We start from the raw sequence: 20,340 nt of genomic DNA, 5'->3' as shown, positions 1-20,340 counted from the left end.
CACCTTGGTTTCATGGGATTGATCGCTCTTTAGCCTTTGTGTACACTCCTCTGTTAGAGTTAGCTCAAATGTCCACCTCTCATGTAACCCACCAATATTCTGTGTACCCAATGTTGTAAGGCCTCCATATGAGGAGAAGCCATGATGGGTATCGGATATTGGGAGGGATCCCTAGTTTAGACACTGGAAGGGGTCTTAGAGTAGACCAGATGGTTATGAGACGGCTTAGGAGCCAAGAGTAGATACCCGTCTGCAAAAAGGGGGGGTTCGGGGGGGCGATAGCCCCCCCGATAGCAAGGGGTCCAGGGGGCGCAGGCCCCCGGTGGGGGTCAGGGGGCAAAGCCCCCAGCGGCAGGGTCCGGGGTCTGGGGGTCTGGGGGCAAAGCCCCCAGCGGTAGGGTCCGGCACCTGTCTATTAGGCCGACTGCCTATTACAAGGCCGACCGTCAACCGACTTACACTATATAATAGTGGCCACCCCCTATCATCAGATCACCAGTTCTTCACGCTCATAGTCCTCTGTCTAGATCACCATCGAAGCTCTGTCTGAAGAGCGCACGGGTGGACAGCCAACCATCAGTTGTATCAGCAGTTTGGTATATCAGAATTTTTTGTATTCTCTCCAGCTTTCCATCGTGCACTTGCGTTTTGTTGTTATCTTCCGCTGCGTACTATTTTCTTACATCCTCTGCTCTGTTTATGGCCGTTTTCCCTATGGCTTGGTCCTAATGGTAGTGTGAATGGACTTTAGGTCCAACTGAGGGGTTGAAACCAAGTTGATCGAGTTAGATTAACTAACCAGAGTTAGTACAACTAACCTAGTTAGGGTAACTAACCTAGTTAGGGTAACTAACTAACAGTTATACTAACCTAGCTAAGGTTAAAATTAACCTAACAGATTTTAATACTAACCTAAACCAGGTTAATACTAACCTAACCTAGTTTAACTAACCTCACTAAATTGTAGTTAAAACTAACCTTACTAAGGTTAACTTAAGCTAGGGTTAGCTTTAGGTTATCCTCTTTTTTTTTTTTTTTGGTGGACAGTGGGGGGGTGTCGCTCGCGGCGGCGCAGGGGGGTGGGGGGTTTTGCACAGGGGGGAGGGGGGAAGAGGGGAAAGGGTGAGAGGAGAGGGGGCGAGGGGAGAGAGGAGAATGGGGGTGGGGGGTGAGGGGAGAGGGGGGCAGGGGGTGAGGGAGGTGGGGGGTGAGGGTGGGGGGTGAGAGGTGAGGGGGGGCAGGGCGAGGGGTGAGGGCGGGGGGTGAGAGGGCGGGGGGTGAGAGGAGAGGGGGCAGAGAGGGGGCGACGGAGGGCGGCAGATGGTGGGCAGGGGATGGTGGGCAGGGGATGGCACGGGCGGGGCAGAGCGTGGTGAGCAGGGGACGGGGCATGGTGGCGGTGGTGAGCAGGGCGACGGGCGTCACCCGCGCTCTGCCACGGGCGGGGTGGGGCGACAGGTGGGCGACAAGCGGGGAGGGTCAAGGCAGCACTGCGGGGTAGCACCGCGGGTGTGGGGCGACGGAAGGAGAGTGGGGGTGGAGGGGCATGAGCCACTGGCATGCTACAGCGGGCAAGCGCTACGAGCACCGCCGCAGGCCGCCCTCTATAGCAGCTGTAGAAGGTAGGGCCCTCCACGGCCCTTGTTGTAGAAGGTAGGGAGCGGCTGACAAGGGGGGGTAGATAGAGAGAGAGGGGGAGAGAGAAGAGGGAGGGGGATGGTAGAGAGAGGGGGCTAAGGGGGAGAGAGAGAGAGAGAGGGGGGGGGGGAAATAGAGAGAGGGGGAAAAGGAGGGGGAGGGCGACAGAATAAGAGAGAGAGTGAGAGAGCAAGAGAGAGAGAGAGAGAGAGGGAGAGAGAGTAGAGAGTAGAGAGAAAGAGAAAGAGAGAGAGTCGAGAGAGAGAAAAGAGAGAGTGTGTGAGATAGAGAGAGAGGAGGGGAGGGGGAGAGTGGAGAGAGAAAAGAGAGAGAGGGGGATGGTAGAGAGAGGGGGGGTAAGGGGGAGAGAGAGGAGGGGGAAGAGGGGGAGGGGGGAGGGGGAGGTGGAGATGGAGGGGGGGGAAAAGGGGGTGGTGGAGATGGAGGGGGAGGGGGAGGGGGAAGGGGAGATGGAGGGGGGAGGCGGAGGGGGTGGTGGAGATGGAGGGGGAGAAGGGGGGAGGGGGTGGGGGAGATGGAGGGGGGAGGGAAAGAGGGAGGGGGAGGGGGAGATGGAGATGGAGGGGGGAAAGGGGGCGGGGGGAGGGGGTGGTGGAGATGGAGATAGAGATGGAGGGGGGGAGGGAGAGGTGAAAATGGAGGGGGGAGGGGAGGGGGAGGTGAAAATGGAGATGAAGAGGGGAGGGGGAGGTGAAGATGGAGGGGGGGAGGGGGGAGGGGGGGAGGGGGAGGTGGAAATGGAGGGGGGGAAGGGGGAAGGGGGAGGTGGAAATGGAGGGGGGAGGGGGAAGGGGGGGAGGGGGGAGGGGGTGGTGGTGGTGGTAGTGGAGATGGAGGGGGTGATGGTGGCGATGGAGGGGGGAGGGGGAGGTGGAGATGGAAGGGGGAGGGGGAGGTGGAGATGGAGGGGAGTGGTGGAAAGGGGAGGGGGAAAAAAAGAGAGAGCAAATAAAAAACTTGACGGATCGAAATCAAAAGGGAGGGAGAGGTGGTCACCTGAACGCTCTCCAAGACTTTCTCGATGTAATGGGATTGTTGTGGAACAATGGATGGTGGGTGGATGGCTGGGTTATCGCTACGAAATGGGCTCGAAGTGACTTACAATGTCTCATCTTGTCTCAAGGTTTTGTGTAAAGTACAATGCAACATTAATCACAAACTCAAATAGCATTGACTTACCGCCGATAATCCATCACCACATTAACCACCAATGGTGGGTACTAGTGCGGGCTCCTCCTCATACATCTACAAGTGGCACATGACAATACGGCGTTGATGTCATACTTCTCGCTTGCAATGAGTGCAATGACAATACAACCTCTCCGTAAGCCACTCCATGCTCTCGGGCATTGACACATCATCTGACGACGTCCCTTCCATCTCCGTGCATTGCTAAGCCCATGTGCTAATTTTAATTTCATGCTTGATTTTCAGAGTTGGACCAAAAATGAGATTTGGTGAAAGAAAGAAGGCTCATCTCTTCTTTTTTTAGTATTTCTCTACTTTCCCTTCCTCTACTTTCACTTTTCCTTCGTTTTTTTGAAGTTTCTCTCCTCGTTTTCTCTCCTTTTCTTTCTTTTAGGGAAGAAACAATACACAAAAAACAATCATGAAAGAGAAAAGTATGAAAACTATACCTATTGTTTTTGTGCTTCCTCCTTGTTTGTAGGCTTCTCTTTGTCCCCTTAATCCAATCCCTTTGGAAAGTTGCTTCTCCAAACTCCTCCTTTCACTAATTTGTTATCTAAAAAATGGTATGTTTCCTCTCTTTAATAGGGCCAGTACACAAAACACCTCCTCTTCCAAGCGGGATTATCCGGTGCCAGGACACGTTATTTCCAGGTAAGAAAGTGCTTCCTCTCTTTTCCTATTTTTCTTTTCATGATTGCATTGGCTTGCAGCTAGTGCCAAGCACTAGCTGCAGTGATGGGCATAGGAACTCTTATCCTCTCTTCTCCTCACTTCTCCCGACTCTTATTTCCTCTATTCTCTCTTTTCCTATTTCCTCTATTCTCTTTTTTCTCCTTCCCTTCTCTTTTCCTTTTCCCTTTCTCTTCTCTTCTCTTTTTCTCTCTTCCCCTGTCTTCTATTATTTCCTCTTTTATTTCCTCTTCTTCCCCTCTCTTCTCCTCTCTATTTTCCTCCCTCTTTCCTCCCTCTATCCCTCCCTCTTCCTCCCCTCTCTTTTCCTCTCTTTCCCTCTCTTTTCCTCTCTTTTTCTTCTCTCTTGTTTACTCTCTTCTCTTTTCTTATTTCCTCTCTCTTTCCCCTCTCTTTTCTCTCTCTTTTTCCTCTCTTTTCCTCTCTTTTCCTTCTCTCTTCTCCTCTCTTTTTCCTCCCCTCTCTTATTTCCTCTTCTTCCTCCCCTCTCTTTTCCTCTCTTTTGTGTATGCTTATGCTTATATGCTTATGCACGAGCATATAAGCATATGCATTTGCCTCTCTTTTCCTCTCTCCTTGGGCGCCAACTCCCTTTACTAAGAAAACCTATCAAAATCTTGAGTATGATATAAATTTAACAATATGCCATGAGAAGAAATTATTCAAATTAACATAGTTGTGTTCTACACTAAAAGAGCTTCAAATATATCTTTACACCTTGAAATTTGGGTAACACATGAAAAAGTTACATTAATTTGAAAGGAGATAGGTTTTCATGTTTTAGTGTATTTTTTGTTTTACCCCACCTCATCCAAAAGACCCCCCCCTTGGGCCTCACATGAGCATTTGCTCATGCATTTGCCTACTCATATGGTTTCTCTCTTTTCCTTCTCTCTTTTCCTCCCTTTCTCTCTCTTTCCTTTAAGTGGGCCTCTCTCTTTTCCTCATATGCACTTGTGTATGCTTTCTCTCTTTTACTTCTCTCTTTTCCTCTCTTTTCCTCTCTTTCCTTTAAGCCTCCATTCTCTATTTTCCTCATATGCATTTGCGTATGCTTATGCTTATATGCATATGGATGAGCATATGCTCATGCATATGCCTAATCATATGCTTTCTCTCCTTTCATTCTCTCTTTTCCTCTCTTTTCCTCAGATTTCCTCTCTTTCCTTTAAGCGGGCTTCTCTCTTTTCCTCATATGCATTTGCATATGCTTTCTCTCTTTTCACCTTTTGCACTCTCTCTTCTTCTTCTTATCCTTTTCCTCTTTTTTCTTTTGCTCCTTAGCCATATTTGGTTCTTTTTTCTCAAATGGAATTCCCATGCCCTCACCCACGCATGTCTTCCCAAAAGCCCAACTCGGTTCCCCACGTTGGAGTGATTCGGGACATCCAAACTCTGCTATCACATGTAGCAGAGAAGATTGTGCATGATACGAATTGGGTGAAGTATAATGTCAAAGTTTGTGTGCTTGGGTGGGGTCCTGACCAAAGGCACGTGGAGCAGCAATGATTGAGGCAAGCACAAAACAACCTATGGGATCTCCGTAAGTTTTGGAGAGACTGCCATGACCACTGGACCTACAAAGATGAAACTATAAAGGACATAATGGGTTGTGTAGAGGTCTTCATGGATTGCAAGTATGTAATCCATGAAGAGTATGACCTCATATTAGAAGAAGTGGAAGATGAGGTCCTGAGTGACCTGCCTAGCAGTGGTGAGGAGGAGGAAAGTACCTCAGACAGTAATGCAGAGCAGTAGACCTCCTCCACTATTTTAGCACTTTGGGAGAATGTCTCTTTTGGAGATAGATTTTATTTAACAATACTATTTTTTGAGATATTTTTTGTATATGAAAACATTCTTGGATTCCACTTGTCTTAAGTAAAGAATTGTCCTTTCATAATTGTCTTTTCATCATTGTCTTAAGTAAATAATTATCCTTTTATAATTGTGCTTTCATAATTGTCTTAAGTAATTAATTGTCTTTTCATAGTTATATTAAATTGAATTTGAGTTTGAAGTAATAGATTGTCTTTTAAGTAAATTGTTTTTCTGCTTCTTACCCGCTCTTGTGTTTGTTTTTGTTTTTGTTTTTGTGTTTGTGTATTTGTCCAATCCCCCCAAATTAGACATGGCATCATGTCGCACGTCCTCTAAGTACGGAACCCCTCGAAAGAGGAGACGTCATGATATGTACTCTCTAGAGGACTTTGATTCCCCTCAGCCAACTCCTCAGGGGCCTACCCTTGGGCTGACTCCTCTCGGGCCTAGCATTGCAACTACCCCTTGAGTTACTCCTGCGCTAACAGCCCATGGCTTCCTCAAGAGTCCCGACGAGTTTTGGCATAGATGAGCGCTGCGAGCGCAGTGAGATTCTTCTCTCTACTTTTCTAGAGGACCTCATATATTCTTACACCCCTCAAGGGTATAAATCAAGGCCATCAATGGCTGGACCTACTTGACAATCATCCACTCTAGGCTCTTCTACCAAGGGTGGCATCACTTGGGCGTACCCATCGTAAGGGAAGGAAGAGTAGGAAGGGTCGAGGCTGCTATGGTGACTCGAGTGATGTAGACAAGTCAACACACTCACATCCCTATAGGTCTCCATTTGGTCATGAGACCCAGTACCCCAGTTAGGTCCCTTGCCCTCTCCCACTCCCACTCCCTCTACTACTCCTCTCTTCGCAAGTGCTCGTAGTACCACCCTCACACTAGCTCTCCTACTGCCACTCCCACTCCCCTATCCCCACCCAAGGACCTATACTATGACCTCACTAGGGGTGGAGAGATCATAGAAAATAAAAAGGGCAAAGAAGTGCTGGCCACCATGAGGTGGTTGATCAGACACCATTTTAAGAGTGGCATAACAATTGACTAGTGGCATCAGGATGACGAAAAGAAGAAGGCAGTCATCGAGGAATTGAAAAGACGATACCCTAACCCCTAAAATTGGGAGTTTTATGACAATTACATGAGAGAATGCATGTGTGCTATCTTGAAGCATTGCAAGTCAATCTTGCGAATTGCCATCATAGTGAAGAGGCCTAAACCCAGCTGGGTGGATAAAGCTGACTGAAAGTTTTTGAAGAAGGAGTACAAGGACAATCCCCAAAAGTTTGACAATTAGAGGAGGGAGATGGTTGGACACCGTAGGTACTTCGCACCTTGGCAGTGGCGGAACAAGCACATTCAAGGAATGGGTAATAAGTCTATGTCTTCTCATTTAATTTATTGTTCTATTTGTTTTATTACATATTGCATGGACTTTACCTAACTCTCGTAATTTGGGCCCATAGTGATCTGCAATTGGTCACCTTCTCACAAACGAAGAGACAAGATGTGCATTTTGCATAGGAGTGAAGCTGTGGTTTGTTGAGGTGGAGGCACCCGGAGTGGTATAGTCGATTGGGCTGCGGTGGCTACTCGCTCGGTATAAGTCTACTCCAACTTGTAATCTCACTTTTTAAATTGTTTTATTATTTACATTCCAATCTAATTTCGAATTAATATGGTCTCACTCTTAGGGTACAAGCTCGAACATCCCATCAGCCAGCGAAGGAGGCGAGCAGTGATGACGAGGAGGCTTTACTAGTGTCGATATATACCAACCTTTACCAGCGTCATTATATACCCATGCTTATATAGTGATGCATCTTTTTCGATGCTAATAGCAACATAAATAACGACCTTTGTGCCTGTTTTAAAAAAACTTTTTAGGTCGATATTTCCATCAAAAAATGGCATGTACCTTGTAGTGTGCTATGTAGCACATAGATAAAGATTTGGAACTTTGCAAGCTATATAGCTCATTGTTTGTGCTATTCAAACCACAGTAGCAACTATATAGCACATAGTTTGAGTATGCACAGTCATGGCACACCAGGTATTCTATATAGCAAATTGTGTGTGCTATACAGTCCACAGAATATGCTATGTAGCACACAGACAAAGCTGTGTAACTTTTCATGCCATATAACTCAAACAGTGGAGCTATTCAAACCACGAAATCAACTATATAGCAAATAGTTTTAGTATTATACATAGTCGTGGCACACCAGGTCTACTATATAGCGCATTGTGTGTGCTATACACCCCACAAAATATGCTATGTAGCACATAGACAAAGATGTGGAACTTTGCATGCTATATAGCTCACTATTTGTGCTATTCAAACCACAGTAGAAACTATATAGCACATAGTTTGAGTATACATAGTGGTGGCACACCAGGTATTCTATATAGCAAATTGTGTGTGTTATACAGCCCATAGAATATGCTATGTAGCACATAGACAAATCCATGGAACTTTTCATTCCATATAGCACAAACAATGAGCTATTCAAACCATGGAATCAGCTATATAGCACACAGTCTTAGTAGTATACATAGTCGTGGCACACCAAATCTGCTATATAGCACGTTGTATGTGTTATACACCCCACAGAATATGCTATGTAGCACACATATTAGTGTACAGCCACAAGTCGCTTTCTTCTTTGCTTCAACAATCATTGAAAGGTCATTGGTTTGTGCTATAAGTTTTCTTTTCCTTCGCTCCCATCTCCTGTCAGCTTCATATTTTTGTATAATCTGTAATTATGTTGAGATATCTTCGACAACTTGGCTGTGATTGCAATGAACATTATACGTTAGAACATTGTCAGGTTCCATAAACTGTGTGAGTTAAAGATGCGTAAGCAAGAATAGATGTAGAAGACTAGGAGAGAGGGAAAGATCTTCCACATTACATATTAGAAACTATGCAAACCTCATCAACGGGGCCATGGTTGCAGGGAAGATTGACGGGTGGTACCATATTGTGCTTAGGCAAAGAAGAGGATGTGTAGACAAGAAGTGTAGAAGACTACAAAGGGAGAACAAGAGAGATAAAATATTGTAGCAGATTCAAATTGTGAGACAAAAAGAAACACCACAGGAGAACTGAGAAAAGATTGGGTGGGTCCCATTGACACAGTTTGCAGTTATAGTAGATGCACACGTTCCAGTTGCATGCAATAGAACTTCTTTAAAAAAGTATACAAGTTTGCTTTTGTTCTTTTTTTCCTTTCATAACTCGTGTCCAGGACACAACTATTTTGGACACCTTACCTTGCTTCAACCCATATCATCCGTGCACTTATGATGGTTTAGCAAGGCTGCATGCTGGAAGGTGGATGCACATGTCTAGACCTATACCCAGCCAATATCATGTTGGACTTTGTTGGAAAGTTTAGACATTGAGTAGGCATCATGGACTAGGGGATGGCCATATAATACTGCAATGCACAGGAAACAATGAATCTACAATCCATAATACTGTCGGTAATAAAGAAATTACCAACATTAATATTATAAAACCACTAGTAATACAGCATTATCACCAGTTGTAATATCGATGGTAATATTAATTGCCGGTATTATTCACATTGCATCTGGTAATATACATACTACTGCCGGTTATGTGAATAATATTGATAGTTGTGTTACACAATTTTTTCATGATTTTTTTTGATAAGCAACGTGATAATGTTGTTTTCATGCTACTTTTAAGCGTATTTAACAAACATTAATAATAACCCATTAACACAAACGTGAAAACTTGAACATCATCCCCGAATTCAATTTATCAATTTGGTGGTTGAGATTCTCAAATAGGGTTACTCATGATATGCAGATATAACATGTGGGTACAACAAAAGGGATTTTAAATTAAAAAATATCCAAACCCTTTTTTTAACGAAACAAAAATATACTTACATAAGGGTTTTTTAAATTGGGGTATTGAAAAAAATCATGTGTGTATAGGAAAAAGGGTCTTCTTAAAGAATTGTGATTTATAGCTAAGGAGTTTTAATAATATCTGTTGAACACATGTGATATATAGGGTTTTCAAGTGGTGATCACCCTTTAGTTGAAATCATGAAAAAGGAATTAACACATACTACCCGAGGGTGAACGGGCGAGTAGCAGCAATGAATAAGATCCTCAATAGAATTCTTTGCAAATTTGTGAACGATCATAGAAACAATGGGGATTACAAGCTCCAAATGGCACTATGGGCCTTTGGAATGACACTCAAAGTCACTATAAAGCACAGCTCTAGCATCCAATCAAGAACTTGGAGTTCCTTGTTCAAGATAGAGAAATTATAGCTAAGGGTAGCTTTGTTACAAAGTGTAACTTAGCGAAGGAGAAAGGCATGGCATGGCTGCCACATCAAGAAGAGGGAAAAGAAGGCATGCTCATGTTGCTTTACAACTCCCCACAAGGAGGAATAAAGCAAAACCTCCATTGGCTATGGGTTGAACCATATCAATTCAAGAAGTGCTTCGACAAGGCGACTGTCACCGTGGAAGACTTGGAAGACTTGGAAGGGAAGGAATCAACAGGATGAAGCACAAATAGTTTTGACCATAAAGCATAATTAGCCATAAAGAGACACTCAATGGGTGTTGATTCTAAAGACCGTCACAACAACACAAAGCAACTATAGACGCGCTTGGTAGACGCGCAAAATAGCGGGCGCGTCTATAGGCATTGCTCTAGTAGAGAAATTACGGGCGCGTCTATAGGCGTGGCTAAATGCTCATCTATTTGCACGTAAATCACCGCGTTTATTTGCACGTTAGACCTGAGAAAATACGGGCCCGTCTAACATCCCGTTTATTAGCGTGTCTATTCACGCGTGTATTTGCGCATTTACACTGAGACTCAAACGCGCATTTAGACGCGTAAATAGATGCGCTCCAGCAAATACAGAAAGTGAGATTTTGGTGTACATCATTGCTTTCCAAACATTGCCCATGATTACCAAAGCACATAATTTTTTGCAAGCCCACATATACAAGAATTAATGGAAATGAGGAGAATGAGACAATATGTAAAATAGTTTTGCCAATATCAATTGTGGGGCTACGGTTCAATCTCATCCTCAATGAGATCAACCCTTGCCAAACTATCTACTTCAAAATCCAAACAAGTGTTTGGATCTACAAATACATTCAACCCACTACTACTTGTGCCACTCATGTGCTCATCGAAATCAAGATCTCCAATGGTAGGCTCGTCCTCACGGGTAATGCCGGCCTCAATATCTATATCTCCTATCTCATGATCATCCTCCTCTCTTGTATCACGGTCATCATCACGTCCATGGCCATGATCATCCTCCATACGCTCCATATTAGTAAATGTACTATACATCACTTTGGAACGTGGCATAATAGGTATGACATGCCACCACCTATTATTATCCACCATTGGTTGATAGACAACCTAATTCAAACACAAATACAATCATGTTACTTTTCTTGCATCAAATATTTAAAAGCGAGTATTTTTATGTGTGTGCACAGTACCTGTTCACATTGTTGCGGTAGTACTAGTGTGTCCTTCCTACTTTGCCAAAACTTTTTGGAGTCAATAGATACAAAGCCACTTGCATGGCGTTTGATTGTTGCATTAGGGCCTCTTTCCACCATGTCCTTAAACCACTTTACATCCAAAACATACACAAAGAAGCGTCGAAAGTCAAGCATAATGATATCTTGGATTATGCCACAATAATCATCCATGGCTCCATTGGCTCCCTCAAAGCTAGCAATGATGCCGCAATCTTGTGTGTTTCTCTTATCATCAATCCATTGTGTTCGAAAATGCTTGCCCTCACACCATATAGCATTGAACATAGTGCACTACACCAAGAAAAAATCAATTAAATAAGCAATCTAAAATATAAAAACCTCCTAACTTATGCATAACATTCTATATACCGACCTTGCTCATGCATCCCCTAGCATACTCCCATTCTTCCATTGTGATATGCATCCCCTCGTCTTTCTCTGCTTTCTCCATTTCATCAAGTAGCCAATCCACATGAATATCCTTTGGAAGTGCTCTTAGACGCTGAGGGTATGGCACACGAGATCCGTGGTGTGTACAAAAGAGGGCCCTTTCTTCTTGTCTTCTTGCCTTTGCATCCTCATATCTTGTCACCCATCTTTTCATCACATCACTATTAAGCACGCAAAAGAGGTTGATACTATTACGCAACTCCGTGTCTATTACTTTGTTGCGTCCTTTTCCTTGAGGCACAATAGAGGTCATCCTTAGGTCTTCATCATCTCTCCATAGTCGTGGGAGAGAGCTATCCACATCAACAAGAAACTCAGAAATATATACAAGTGACTCTTGTACCAACCAACCCTCGGCCATGCTACCTTCGGGTCTTGCATTTTGTCTCACGAAGCCCTTCAACGTCTTCATGAAGCGCTCGAGGAAGAACAACCATCGTGCATGTATAGTACTGCATATAGCAATCTCATCCACCAAATGTACTATGAGATGTAGTTGGCTTGTGAGAATAGAACATGGAAATGTCTCCTCCACTAAACAAACTGCCTCCACTGACATAACTCGAGCATTCTCAAGCATGGTGGGATCTATTTCCTTTGAGCTCACATACCTCACAAGCTCGTCCATCTTGTAAATACAATCTTTCATGTCCTTTGATGCACTACGTGAAATGCTAGTAGGTAGTATGAACTGAACCCGCGAGGAGGTGGTTGATTAGTTGCTTATAGCTATTCACTCACAAATTTGAAAGGAAAAAGATATTATGCATATAAAATACTTACTTGGAGCATCTTGTGCCAATCATGAGATTTCAAGCCATATTATTGCTCTACACCTCTTTTCTTGCTCTTTGTAAAGGCTCCCTTCAAACACCTCATGCATCCAGTGGGAGTACGAATTGTAGTAATAGCGCGCTTCACCGTCACCATCTCTAGCTTTGATAACATCCATGGTGCATGAGGTAAAAAAACACGCCCATTTGGTCTCTCTTGAGGCCAATCTTCATGCATCCTCCCTGTGGTACGTAGATCCTCCCTTATGCCTGCCGAATCTCGTGTCCCATTCAAATGCTCCCAAATGGTAGATGCCACATTCTTGAAGATATGCATGGGATCGAGCAGGTGATTGATCTTGAGGTGGGACCAATATGGTAAACGATAAAAGATGGAGTATCTAAATAAAATAAAGTGTTAGCGTGCAATCTTCACTTTCAACTAGTATAGCCAATCTTTACTTCCAGCCAATAGTTATAAATCCTTACCGACTCATGCCAAGTGGTGGAGGAGTCGTGGAACCGTCCCAAATTCTCATCCAATCTCCCGCGGTGAGTGATTGTGGGAGGACTTCATTCCAAGGGGCAACATATCTAGGATGATCAGGTGGGAGAAATCGATGGTGATTCTCATAGATGACCTTATTCAATGCATCTACCCGTGAGGCAACTAGCGAAGGACCACAAACAGGACATGCATGGTAACCCGATGTAGTGAGACCTGAAACAATAGATGCAATTAAGAGTGGAAGGTGGGTCTAGGGTGCCACGTCCTTTGCCTATTCATAATTTAAAAATGCAATGCTTACCTGAACACTCGCCATAGCCTGGGAAGTCATGCATCGTCCACATCAAGACTGCTTTGCAGTTGAAGTCTCGTGACGAGGGAGGCTTGCTCACATCATGCACCTCGCGATACCTCTCCAAAGTATCTCTAGCTCATCAATCAAAGGCTCCAAATAAACATCAGGGTTTTTGACTTTATGTTTCCCTAGAATTAGAAGGGACAGCATGACATGTCCTTTCTTAATAGCCATAGAGGGTGGAAGATTGTAATTCACCAATACCACTGGCCATACACTGTAAGACGTGCTTTTGAGACCAAATGGGTTCACACCGTCCATACCCAATCCAAGTCTCAAGCTCCTAGGTTCTTCCTTGAAGCTTGGCCATGTGTCTTCAATATGCTTCCACGCAGGAGAGTCCATGGGAGTTCTCCACTTGCCATCGGTTGATCGATGGGAGGAATGCCATGACATGAGCTCTGCAATAGATTTGCACTTGAACATATGTTGGATGCGAGGGATTATGGGAAAATGTCGCAATACCTTACGAGGCACGTCCAAGGTTTTGAGATCTACTCTATATCTTGCCTCTCCACAAGTAGGACACTCTCTTGCATCCTTATGTAGTCCACGAAACAAAATGCAATCGTTGACACATGCATGGATGCACTTGTAATCTAATCCTCCAAGAGAGGTCACATGTTGCCTTGCCATATCTCTTGAGGTCGGTAATTTATTCTCCCTTGGAAGCATTTTACACAATAGCCTACACGTGAAGACCATAAATGAGGAAAAGCATTCGAGTAATTGACCCACTAGCATAATTCACCATGTTTGCAAAATCGACTTTAAAGCTTACTTGAGTAATGCATTCAAACTTGCATTGCTCCATCCATAGATGGTTTGCAAGTTTAGTAACTCAAAGGAGGCACGTAGAATAGAGAATGTGCACCCCTCAAACAGTGGAGTCGATGCTGCGGTAAAAAGATCATCCTGCTCCATGCTATTATCCCTCCCTTGATGGACATATAAATCCCGCACCATATCATCAAACACCTCCTCCTCCACGGCTTCATGAGGTAATGGTGGAGGGCTACTATCACCATCACTCCATGCATCCGTAACGGTCCCTCCTGAAGATCCCACCTCATATCGCCGACGCTTCACCTCCTCACGACGGGCATAGGGTAACATGTGCGGGTGTGGCACTGTATCCTGTATCAAATTAAAACGGGATCATAACTCAAACATATGAATACCCATAGGTATCTCAATCAACCTTAACTTACAAACCCTTACCCTGTTTACAGTCACATCCCATTCTCCATACTTTGAGATATGATTGAGCGTAATCCTACGTGCACGATACATGTTTCCTCGACATCGATCACACAGACATTTGATTTTTTGCTCCAACCACATTTTGCGATGGTGGATATGGAGGGATTCATCCTCACTGGAGCTGCTTGTTGAAGATGGAGACGTCCTACAAACAAACAACCCACCAAATTTGCTCTTCTTCAAATGCTTAACTTAAACTCTGTGTTGCGTCTATCACCGCGTCTATCCTCGCATCTAATGTCACGTCTAACTGCACGTCTAAACGCGCGTCTACTCTGTGTATTTAAACGCGTCCGTAGACGCGCTAATAGACGCGACTATAGATGCATCTACTCTGTGTATTCAGACATGACTATAGACGCGCTAATAGACGCGACTATAGACGCGGCTTTTAAACCTGCTTTTCAGCGTGCCACTCGCTTTGCTTTTCTTTTCATTACTTAAACTTCGTGAGCGGCTTTCTTCGTTCTTTATTAGCAGTTCTATAGATTCAAAGCTTAAGAGAGAGCCTCCCATACACAGTTCCAAGCTTTCACTCAAGAGAAAGGGACCGTACCTATACTTGCTTCCAAGCCTAAAGAAGAGGAGGAGTACGAACAAGGAGAAGAAACAAGTTTGGAAAAGAAAGATCCTTCCATACCTTTTTCCAAGTAAGTCCTTTTGAAGTTGTTCTTGCTTGCTCTTTCTAGTTTTGTACTTTCTCGCATCCATGAAACGCAGCATCTAGGTATGAGCGACACGTTCTTTTGTCGGGCGAAACGTCCTTTTCGACTTTTTAGTATTCTCGCCTATCGGAGCGCGCGTATAGAGGCGTCTGAGGGCGTGTCTAAACGCACGTCTACAGGCGCGTCTATCTGCGCGTCTGGCTTGTTACAGACGCGTATGTAGACGCTCACACAGACGTCCTGTTAAACGGAGTTTTAAATGCACTGTTAGATGCGCTTTTAAACGCGCTGTTAGATGGATGTTTAGACGGACTATTAGACGCGCTGTTAGACGCGCTTCTAAATGCCCTGTTAGACGGATTGCTGGATGGACTGTTAGACGCGCTTTTACTTGAATTGTTAAACGCTCTGTTAGACGTGTCTATAGACGCACAGATCAGACGGGTCTATAGACGCGCTCTGATAGAGCCTCTTTTTTTTTTCCCTTTTTTTTTCCCCTTTCTTCTCAGCTCCCAAAGTAATAGATTTGTTTCCTTTTTCCCAGTTCAACATGTGGGGAGGAAGTGCTTCTAGCTCACCTGATCCGCGAGAATCGATATGGAAGGATTTATATAACATTTTAGGCACCCTCCTAGTCCTGCGGAGTTATACGGGTACATGACGGGTACCCTTAACACTCCCGAGGAGTTGGCACTACAGACTCCGAGCCACCCCACACCGCCTGAGATCACCCCAGCGGAGTCCGCACAACCGTCTTATGCCCCGTCTTATGCCCCTTCCCCCGTACCATCTTATGCCCCTTCCCCCATGCCGTCTTATGTCCCTTCTACCATCCCATCTTATGCCCCTTCCCCCATGCCGTCAAGAGGTCCTTCTGTCTCAGCGAGCCGTTGATGTACTCCCCAACCGTCGAGACTCGGTTCTCCAGCTACGAGTGGTCAGCGTAGTCCCGTGTAGTCCCCAGCTACGAGTGGCCAGCGTACCAGCTCGACACGACAGGGTAGCAGGCGTAGTAGCAGGGAGAGCGGTGGCAGATGCATGGCACAGTGCTTTGGGCCATGTGGCGGTGAGGAGGAGGATGATTCAGATGATTTAGACGTGCCTCTGGGTGATGGTACGATTTATTATGACATCACTCAGACAGGAGGCATCTTGATGGATGCGTGGGGGAAGGACATCATGGCCTTCATGCGCTCTATAATTGCTAACAATTACAGAGATTGCTTTATCCACTATAAAGACCACCCAAAGAGGTTGGCTAATGAGACCCTCGCTACTGTTCGCTCTAGGTATCCTAACCCCCCCAATCGCCAGTTCACAGATAAATGGGGGAAGTCAAAGATTGTTACGATACTTAGCAATAAAAGATCTTCCCTTAAGAGGCAGGCACTAGCGGAGCTTGCCAGGCTTGAGGCAGGTCAACCTCCAAGGGGGAAGTCAAAGATTGTTACGATACTTAGCAATAAAAGATCTTCCCTTAAGAGGCAGGCTAAGAGGCAGGCACTAGCGGAGCTTGCCAGGCTTGAGGCAGGTCAACCTCCAAGGGGCCCGCCCCACACCGCTCACAAGCGTGAGTGGAAGAAGGCAATGAAGTCAGCAAGGGAGGAGCCCAGTCTGCAGCATGTGGAGGCACGGAGGATCCAGATGGAGGAATATGGGAGCACGCATTTTGGAGCAGGGGGTGTTGAATCATGGGAGGCCCAATTTGTAAGTATCGATCTCAAATTATATTACTTATGTAGGTTATTAGGAGGTTGGTTGTTTCTTTGTACTAATCCCTCCACAAAGTGTATCGCGGTCATGCAGCTTGAGATCGTGGGCAGATACCCTACTCTAGTGGAGACAGCCTACCACCGCCACCATCGCAGAGGAGATACATGGAGGTACTTCTATGATGACAGGTTGATTACTGAGGAGCAGTATACCCGAGCTACTGGACAGGCCCCCCAGGTATTTGAAAGTAATTAAATAATGCCAAATTTATAAGTAAAGATTTGATTTTTCATACATTGATATATGTTGTCCCTTGTTTACAGGCCCGTGCACAAGACGATGAGGAAGAGGAGGAAGGAGGCACAGAAGGGAGCGCAGAAGGGAGCGTGGAAGGGAGCGAGGACCTAGAGAACATAGATTAGTCGTATAAGTAATGCTAGCTACTCTTTTTTGTACTTAAAGCCACTGGCTTGGCTTCGTGCCTCTTGTATATAGACTCCTCTTATTTTTTGTACTTGAAGCCACATCACATGGCTTAGCTTCCTTATTTTTTGTACTTGAAGCCACATGACGTGGCTTAGCTTTGTGCTATATGTATATACAAGCACTTTTTTGAGCTTTCAATTTTATTGCGTTTTGGAGTTGTAATATTTTATTTGGAATTGTAATTAAAATGCGGTTGGCTGTAAGAATTGAATTACAGAATGTGGATATGGGATTCTTGTAACTATATAGCATAGACAACATACACACTATTCTGTAAAATTTTATTTTAAAAAAAGGCGCGTCTATCAGTGCGTTTAAAAATGCGTTTATATTCACGTCTGTCTGTTCGTTTTGCATCTATACACGCGTCTATAAAAGCGTTTAGAAGCGTGTCTATCTACGCATCTTTGTGCACGTCTATACGTGCGTAAGTCTGATATATAGACGCGCAATTAGACGCGGGTCTCCAGATGCGCAAATAGACACGCAAATAGACGCGCCCGTAAGTTTTTATTTTAGTTCATGAAATGCATCTGTGCGCGCGTCTATGGGTGCTTTGTCTTGTTGTGCGTTACCTATCAAATCAGGGTTAATGGTGCAATTAGTCAAAATCATGAATGACGGAAGCACCAAATCGATCGATGGATTCCCAAAAATGTGTAGCACTAAATGACCACAAGGGGGCTATACTTATATATTAATATTAAATCTTGGCGAAAGTCTATCAAGCTATTTTTTTAGTTTCACAACATCTATAGAACATATTACAATTTTATCTATTTTCTTTTGAATTTTAAAGAAAAAGTTGCAAATCCTTGCGAAACTTTACATTTTTTCTCATAAAAGTTTCAAATCTTGGCGAATTTTTCAAAACTTTATTTTTAGCAAGGCATACAAACTTTCGACACCAATATAAAAGTTTCGCTTCTTAATGAAACTAATTGGAAAAAATCATCCATGAAAGGGATCTCATGATGGAAAGGGCAAGGTAAAGGTGATAGTGAGTTGGAAAATAATAGACATGGGGAGGAACCCTAAGTGCCCCACTACATGAGACTCTCAAGAAATTTGGGGCCATTTTTCTCATTTGAGCTTGTGTGAAGGTTCCCCTTCCTCTACAGTCAAATATCCTCAGCAAATTCATCTCCCAAACACCTACCTTCTCAAACTGAGCTACTAGCAACTCAACAAAAAATAAGGGCACCGACAACGGCTGTAGCAAAAAAATATGAAGGCCAACACACCAATAGGCCTTGACATCCATCTTCTCTCAACATGACATTGGACTCTTGCAGCCATCAATTGGATGCATCTTGTGTGAATGCAAGACTTCCACAAATAAGTCTTGCAAGATGTCATAACCTTCCGCATTCACTTAAGTCTTCTCCATTCAAGGGTTACAAATAAACATTTTAAGTGCCTCAAAATAATGACATATCAAAAAGGATGCTTACTATTTTATATACAAGAAATTGACATGTTAAGCTAGACTTTGCAGGTAACTTTCTACAAAGATGTAAGCATTTGAAGTAAAATGAGGGAGCGATAATTGGACAAAAAAGCATAGTGTGGTGTAAAAGGAGGGAAAGACACATGGATCTAAAAAATCGTATATCTATCTAGATTTTGTCCATATCTGGAAGCACCCCAATGCACCCACATTGTCCATTAAGACTTAAGACCTAACAATTTTATGATTTTCCATCACAACATATTTTACTTCACCCAAGAGGGCATTTAATGTTTCATTACAAAAATCTAAAATGAGATTCATTAGGAAGTAGGTGAGATTCCTTATCAAGTAGGTGAGATTGGATACCTTGTTTAATCCCCTAGGGTAAAGGTATGCAAATTACTCAAATATATTTGACAAAAATACCTTTCATTTTAACTAGATAAAATCCATGAGAACAATAATAGATGATGAAGAAAAGCCACACTATGAGGTGATGAGACTTGCTTGGTGTTAGGGAACAATCTATGCATATGGGCAGCAAAAGGTAGGAGAAAAGATCCATGATGAGACAAGTCATTTGGAATAGTAGATGACTAATTTGGAAGGTAGGTAGTGAGAGATAAGTGACTTGAAAGGGTAGGTAGTGTCAGAGAAGATTGTTATCGCTAGGATTGAGAGCATCAAAAGGAGGAGTAGGATGAGATAAAGGATGGGGGTGGGGCATGTCAAGAGGGACAATTATTGATTTGACAAGAACATGGTTACGTGAGGCACCTACAAAACACATGCAAGAGGGTATAAATGGTACTTGATGATGTGAAAAGATGACCCTAATGGAGAGAGAGTGAGAGAGAGAGAGAGAGAGATGGCAAAGACAGAAAAGGGAGGAAGGGTTGCAGGAAGAGAGAGATGTAGTGGAGGGGAGGAGAGATGGAAATGGCTAATGGGTCAATTAAAGGCAAGCAAAGAAGAAAGAGACTGTGCTCATAGCCACAAGTCTCTTCCTTCTTTGCTTCAGCCTACAGTATCTTTCTTCTTTGCTTCAACAATCATTGAAAGGTCATTGGTTTGTGCTACTAGTTTTCTTTTCCTTCGCTCCCATCTCCTGGCAGCTTCATATTTTCGTATAATCTGTGATTATGGTGAGATATCTTCGACAACTTGGCTGTGATTGCAATGAACATTATACGTTAGAACATTGTCAGGTTCCATAAATTGTGTGAGTTATAGATGCGCAAGCAAGAATAGATGTAGAAGACTGGGAGAGAGGAAAGATCTTCCACATTACATATTAGAAACTATGCAAACCTCGTCAACAGGGCCATGGTTGCAGGGAAGATTGACGGGTGGTTCCATATTGTGCTTAGGCAGAGCAGAGGATGTGCAGACAAGAAGTGTAGAAGACTAACGTCGAGGTTCAGAGGGAGAACAAGAGAGATAAGATGTAATATTGTAGCAGATTCAAATTGTGAGACAAAAAGAAACACCAGAGGAGAACTGAGAAAAGATTGGGTGGGTCCCATTGACACAGTTTGCAGTTATAGTAGATGCACACGTTCTAGTTGCACGTAACAGAACTTCTTTAAAAAAATATCCAAGTTTACTTTTGTTCTTTTTTTCCTTTCATAACTCGTGTCCAGGACACAACTATTTTGGACACCTTACCTTGCTTCAACCCATATCATCCGTGCACTTATGGATGGTTTAGCAAGGCTGCACACTGGA

Source organism: Dipteris shenzhenensis, chromosome 28 (assembly GCF_047967505.1).
Source record: "Dipteris shenzhenensis isolate YYH24624 ecotype China chromosome 28, Dip_SZ_1.0, whole genome shotgun sequence".
In the NCBI taxonomy this organism is placed as follows: domain Eukaryota; kingdom Viridiplantae; phylum Streptophyta; class Polypodiopsida; order Gleicheniales; family Dipteridaceae; genus Dipteris; species Dipteris shenzhenensis.
Note: the sequence above shows the minus strand (reverse complement) of the source record.